This window comes from Myzus persicae, unplaced genomic scaffold (genome assembly GCF_001856785.1).
Source record: "Myzus persicae strain clone G006 unplaced genomic scaffold, MPER_G0061.0, whole genome shotgun sequence".
NCBI lineage: Eukaryota > Metazoa > Arthropoda > Insecta > Hemiptera > Aphididae > Myzus > Myzus persicae.
The window spans coordinates 408,694-416,537 of NW_019101718.1; the positions used below are offsets into that span (position 1 = coordinate 408,694).

At 25.6% G+C, this 7,844-nt stretch overlaps 1 long non-coding RNA gene across 1 annotated transcript; it reads left to right on the forward strand.

Annotated features, from left to right (window-relative positions):
* The first annotated feature begins 4,677 nt into the window (after window positions 1-4,677).
* On the forward strand, window positions 4,678-6,932 carry LOC111030252. The gene is made up of 3 exons (XR_002604084.1): window positions 4,678-5,212; window positions 5,284-5,367; window positions 6,638-6,932. It is a non-coding gene; the product is annotated as an uncharacterized LOC111030252 (long non-coding RNA).
* Window positions 6,933-7,844: the final 912 nt, after the last annotated feature.

A 7,844-nucleotide genomic window follows, 5' to 3' on the forward strand; every position in this document is an offset into this window, starting at 1 on the left:
GATAAAAAGATTTTAATTTGTATTCAATAATGAATCTATGTAATATAATAATACACAGGTACATTCATACACTAGGTAATAAGGTTAGGTATACTCAACTTGAAAATCATCATTGGATATGCTCAAAATTTTTAATTTTAAGTCATAATTACATCAATACATGTAAATGATTACGATTTCCATTGCACGAATAAACTGATGTATGAAGATAGATTAAAGCTATTAAAAGCTAATCGTTTTTTGTACATTTAAATATTAAGCCAATAACATCGAAAGAAAATAAATATACATCCAGAACACTAATGTAAATTTTGAAAAAATATTTGAATATTTTCGTTTCTTGTCTGTGTGTATGTGGGAAATTAATTTTTATTTCACTTTTTTTTAGTAACATTATAATAAAAGTGCAATTTGAAAAAAAAGAACATTTATTTGGTACTATAACGTATACTAATTATTACCTTATTATTACCCATAACCTTTGTTAATGAACCGGTGGATTGGGTAAATATAAATGACAAAATAAAGAAGAAAAATCAGATAGGTCGCTGAAGTGGGTGACTTTAAAAATCTCAAAAAACGTACCTACTTGTTCAGATTGTAGAATTCAGGAATAAAATTATCGAGCTGAATATTATCGAGGGCCGTAGAAATCCGAAAAAATAACACACGCACTGTATTATTGTGGACCGTATACTCCAGGAATCCAAATTGTAATTGGCACTAACGTCACCAAGCAGTGTGATTAGTGATTACTACAACTATAAAATAGAGTTTAAAGTCTAGTGGTTTTCAAAATATAGGAAATTTAATATGTTTATTGAGAAAAATAATTCAAATGTTACGATTTAAACTTATACATTTCTATTTATCAAACTCGATCAACTATACTTGTTTGAATTTAGTTTTCAATGATACTGTCTCACTTCGCTCACCTCAGTGCAGGATAGTGGTGTGTTGTAACATTAACTTTGAAATTAATGATAAATCAATTACCTACCTAACAACAACTGTCTTTGAAACAAATTTCAGATTCTCTGCGAAAGAGTCCAGATGAGATCAGTTTCTATTTACAAGAATAGTTTATACCTAATTGACTGTGTTTGGAAATAACGTCGTTCATAAACGCACTTCATACGTTTAAGTTCATATTTAATGAACGATACCCGAACGTCACTTTATTTTTTCTTCAAATTGAACGTGAACGTAAACGAAGTTTATATTTTTATGAATTTGAACGATTTTTAAGAAGCTTATTTATTAACCATTTAATAAACGTATGTTTAAAATATATTGATTAATTATATCATATAATAATATTTTCTCATTATAATTACTTTATAAAAAAATTAAATGAACGACCCATTGGACGCATTTATTTTTTCAATGAACTTGAACGTGAACTAGTTCCTATTTTTAGTGAATGTTGTTGTGAACATTGATTATGAGTATTAATATAAATAAATTAGGTTCGAGACAAGTTCAACAAATATTTAGTTATTATTTATTTTCATATTACAATACTACAATAATATAATAAACACACAAAATATGTACGATTTTTTATATTTTAATACTTCAATAAATATGTTATTTGTGTAATTGAGATAACGAAAAACGATCAAGTTTTCACATTATTTTATACTACACTGTGCACTGTAGAACATATTTTAGAAGTCTTCGAATATTTTATACCAACAGCTATCCAGAGTAATATACGCTGTTCAGCTGTTTAGTGTAATAGTAGTTTCAAGTGGATTATTACAATATAGTTTGAGATAACAAAAAATTCAAGATTGGGACGTACCGTGGGCGTCATCGACCAAATATCGGCTGTCAGAAATCGCAGTCTGCTGCAGCTGCAGTCGAGTGGAAGAGACCTTCAGTTTCTTCCAGCAATGACGACAACTACGTGTTTACGAGTTGGTGACTCGACCGTATATCTCGTTTTGTTGCCTGCCTAGTGACTAGTACTGAAAGTGACTGAATTAGCTTCTACAAGCATTTTATTCACTGGACCGAGTGGGCGAGTGCCGAGTACCAGGTGATGCAGGGATCTAAGCAACAGCCAGACTATTCTACGAAAACAATTTAATGAAAGAAAAATGTTTACGTGCTAGGTTTATGAATTTACGATGTAACCAATATTTTATGTTTTTTTAAGGACTGTGGTATAGATTAGTGTCTGCATGGTTGTACAGGGGACCAACACTTTTGCGGATTTCCACTTTACCGCCTGTTGGACGGAATAAGGTCGCTTTCCAACACTTCAACAGTAATCAAAAACCAAACTTTCGATGTAGACGAGACATGACAAAAAATACTTAAATTCAAACGCTTATAAAAAGTTAATGCTTCTATGAATTATCAACTGAAAAATAATAAACAAATTATAGCTTTTTTACTGAATTTTGATGTGTATTTACACTACTGAATAATGACAATTAACAACTTTTGTGCACTTTTTATTATAATTTCAAGTTTTCTGATCGAGCAAAAAGTGAAAAATATTGAAAAATATTCATGGATATAAATAGCTTAAATACACTAGGTATCTTAAAAGAAAAGATAGAAAATTAGTCCATTTGTACTGCCCTAGAAATAGACGATAGACAGAAAAAAAAATATCATTGCAAAATCAATACAATAATTTACTACGTTCAAAATCTAAATTTGAAAATGTGAATAAATAGCAAAAAATATCAAAATATTTTGAAACATAACACAATCTATTTATTGTGTACCGACATAAATATGATTTAATATTTTTTAAATAATAGAATGCATATGTAAAACTTTATCCATGAATTTTTTTTTGATTTTGATTCATTTTTTTTGTGCTTATGTACACGTTAATTAGTCAAAATAATGCTTCGATTTTCAACCTCGAGAGAATAAAATTCTCAGTAGTTTGAGAAGTGAAGGGTAAAACAAAAAAAGACTACTGAAAAGTCAAATTATGTTTTGATGAGAGTTTAGAATTCAAATTGTTACATACATTAGATAATCCTTCGATTTCTCATAGAACGATTTTCTTATTTTATTGCATTTCTAAAACGTTTAACCGTAAAATGTTTATTTTATAACTTTCCATACATTATAATACAATTTTCAAATATTTTGACTCGTTTTGAATAATACATTTTGATAAAATTATTTTCCTTTAGTCGAAAAGCTTGAAATTTAATTCAATACTCATACGTTGTTACAATACCAGTTTGAAAATATTAAAAATACATAAGCATGATTTTGTATTATAATCATCTAAAGTTAAAATAAAATGTAAAGTAAAATGTTCAAATTTTAAACTAAGGATTGAAAATTTAAGTTTCTCATTAGTATTCCGTACTACTACTTTCGACAAAAATTAATTTAAACTGCTGTGGTACTAAATACTAATGCCTCTTAATTTTTCTACCTTAAACAAAAAAAAAGTTTACTAATTGAACAACTAATATTTTATGAGCGTTTGAAATTAAAATTTTTTTGCATTTTATGTTTACGAGATTTCTTATCAAATGATATTCTCATTTTGTTACAATTCAAAAACAAATAATCGTTAATACATTAAATTTTCACCGAATGTATAATAAGCATTTTATACACACAGTATACTTTTAAAATATTGAAAATGCATTTTTTACGAGCATTTATAGCTCAAATTTTTAAATAAATCATCAAAACCACCAACATTTTCCAATTATTTTGTAGTAAAAAGTTGATCAAATGTTCAAACACCCTAAAGCTTATAGCTAAAGGTTGAAAGTTTAAAATGTGGTTTCTTATAAGTATTTAATATTGTAACCGAAAAATCTAAAAATTATATAAACACATTCATTTTAATAATATTTTAATTTGAAATTTGGACGTAATTAGATAGTAATAATAGGATTTCATCTATTTTTTGATTTCATAAATAAATAATTTTTATATTTTTACATTTTTAAAATTATAATTTAAATTCAAAATAATAAATTTTCATAAGTTTACATGTCCTATAAGTGATATGCGGATATGCCCATATAATAATAATTGTAACAATTGCTAAAAGTTAATTATTTATAAAACAAAATAATAATAATTTGAATAACCAAATAGAATAATAGTTTACAAGTCAAAATAATTAACAATCATAGTTATAGCAAATAATGATAACATAATTTCCTTTAAATTAATAATGATATGTTCTTTATTAAGATATGTATTAAACAAGTTATCTATTATTTTAATAGTGAATATACTCGTTTAGCATATATTAATTGATAATTTGTTTAATTCCCTTCAGTAGCATTTTAAAAAAGGTACCTCACTTACAAACCTACCTCATAACTCATAAGTCATACCTAAGTCATAATCATATTTGTTTTAACAATTTTACAAAATTACCCCTTATAAATGCAGAAAATGCAACTTAATATAACTGACATCAATCATTTTCTTATCAGTGTTGTACTGTTATATGAACTTCTTACGTCGTTCTTCTTCGCAAGCATGCTGTCAGTCCGCAGTACTTTTCTTACTAAGTCTGTGTCACAAAGAAAGGTGCTGCATCAAAAAATTTGTATTAATTTAATATATATTATTTGAAAGGACAGAAAACAGAACAGACGAGAAAATAATATCGGTTATCAAAAAATAATAATATTATCACTTTTATTATCAGAATTTTCAAATATTAAGACGAAATATTGTCTACGGTCTACAGCCTACAAGTAACAGGCGCTTTAGATCATATCATAATATTGTTAGTCTAAGTTAAGTGTATGAAGTACAATATGATCTAAGCATCGTAATAATATTCGTATTATAAGTAATTTTTAATACTGTTTTAATTGAAGTTTAATACCCAATGACCGATGTTTTTTTAAGTTTTAAATTATATGTTCGTAATAATATGGTGAATGACCATTTGGTAATTTACATAATACTATGACAATTTATTCATTTTAAATATTATACTAGATTTTTACTTGATGAAGAACTGTTAACGTAGCCGCGTGGTACTGTATCGCTGAAAAAATTCAAAATGTTTTTCTGGTTGCTACTTGCTAGGCGACGTCGTCGTTACTCGAAATCTGTTAGAAATAAACGGTGACGAAAAAAAAATGTACACATAGCAAAAACATTATCCATGTTACAATAGAGTGGATTGTGTTTATTTCTCAGAGAACCATTGAATTCCTATTCAAGAATAATGGTTGTTTCGTTTATGGTATTTCGATTAATTACCTATTACATTATGATTTTAATTTAGTTTTTATTTATAATAGACTATTTTTTCAGATGATACCAATCCTGACATACGTGACAAATCAATTGAAGTGACTATTATTATCCAATGTGCACAATAAATCCAAAACATTTAAGGTATAATTTATGCAGTACCTAAAGGTTTGATTTATGTTTATCTTTAATTTACTTTATTTGAAAATCATTTCATTATATTTGATTTAAGAGGACGCTACACCTGCTTGTGTTGTTTCCATCTAAATAATCATGCTTATGTCTTGCAAATGTTATAGTTAACAAAAACTGTTTTGTGCTAGAAAGAAACAAGAAGGTTACAGTTATAACTAAGAAATAACATTTTCAGCACATACTAAGAACTTTGGCTATGAAATATTTTTTCGGTATTGGAACCATAAAAAAGTTATTCAAGTTAAAAAAAAACACAAAATGAATAGATTTTGAATCAATAAGAACTTTTTTTGTATAAGTGATATAAAAAAAATAAAAACTATTTCACAAATAATGTTCTCAACTATATTGTATACCAATTTACTCTTAACTATTGCTACAGCCTGAGTGGTTCTATCCCCCTCAAAACAGTTTTTGCCATGTTGTACATTTGCTAGAGACAACAGCGGGTATAGCGTTCTCTTAATTAACAGTATATATTACCACTGTCACACAGATTATGTACATAATTTATTAGGTAATGTTTATATGTTTATAGACATATAATGAATACCATGCATATTGGTCTACAATTTGTTTACTATTTATTGATGTTTTAATTATGTTTCATTTATTTAAGAGGAACTGTAAGAGTAAAATTGAATTCTTTAATTTGATTTATTGAGCACTAGCTAAAAATAGACATTTTTTATAATTAAAGCTGAATTATCTAAAATTGTAAATTAAATATCTTAACTTTGAGATTAAATTGGTATGCTAACATTTAGAGAAGAGAATACAAAGGCACTGTTGAGAGAGTAGATTACAAATAGAAAATTTGAAAAAATATTATAAATTTTGAACCAATGTTTATTTGTGTCTAAATAGTAATGATATCCTAAATAAGTGTTTATAATACATATATCATATTATATGTTGGTTTATAAGATAAAACTCTTTAAAATATAGAAAATCTGAAAATGTTGATGTACATCAATGGTCCTTATAATTATACCAACATTTTTGAAAATGTTTATAAATTTCATTGTTCAGCTTAGGATTTGTAATACATTATCATAGAATAAAATAGAAAAATTAAACACCAATCATAAAAATGATTTTAAATTGATGATTCAAATTGTTGAGTTATTAATATATGTGTAAAAATAAAAGCTACCCTAATTTATATATTTTTGTACATAATTTACTATTATTGTATTTGTATGTTTTATGTTTATAGATGGATGGTTGCAATTTGATTGTGAAGATTTTTGTGTTCATATTGAAGACCATAGAAGAAGACAAATAATTTTTGTACCTAACATATTATTTTTATATTGATTGTATCATTCGTATCAAATTTAATACTTGATATTTGCTCCTTTTTAAAGCTTATAGGAAACAATATTAAGTTTGATTGGTCACTAACTATTTTGAACTGATTAAATGGGCCTGCAGCAACCATTCTATATAGATGAAATATAAATACAAATAAATTAAATTGGTTGACTGATACTGTTTTTCCCATAACACAATTTATAACTAAATATGTATATTCAATTCTGGAACATACAAAAGTTTTTACACAAAATATGAACTACTGTAATATAACATGTCTATTTTTGTTTTAATTGTAGCCGTTAGATTTTTTAAAAGTATTTAATAAATATAATATTATCATGTACTGTATACTTTTTATTACTTTTTTACTGTATACTTTTTAGATGTTGAAAATTATTATCAAAATTTAACTTACATTTTGAAATCTGCATAAATGTAGTTTTTTATTTATTAGTTTTTTTAATTTATTGTTATTGTAATGATTTATACAATTTAATCTTTGAAATTACTTAAAATAATTATGTATTATGAATAATGATACTGTAATTGCTTCAGTTAGTTGAAAAAATACCAATGCAAACAAAATTAAATTAAAGGGTTATTTACTACTGTTATGAACTGCATTATAAGCAAATTATAATAATATAAAAATGTAATGAGTAATGTTGGTAGTACCAGTCCGTGATCCGAGAGCTGAGGCCAAGATGTTTTCATGAAAAAACATCATTTTTACTTAATCACAGACCCTAAAATTAAACTCAAAATTAAGCCCACCATTAATTATGATATAAATAAAATAAAATATAACAAACATATTTTTGATTGACAATAAATATTATGTTATGTAATACTGAATCGAATAAACAACAAACTCGCACCACAGTAAATATACCTTTTTTAAAACAAAACAATATAAATATAATATTTAAAAATTTAAATCAAAAACAATTTAATTGAAGTAGAAATTAAAAAATAATATGATAAAAAACACTCATAGTATGAATTTGGTTGCATATTAACAATTAAGTGAAAATAATAATAACAACTGAATAATAATATAACGTCATATTAATATTATTCTATTATACTATTCTTAAACATTAAGA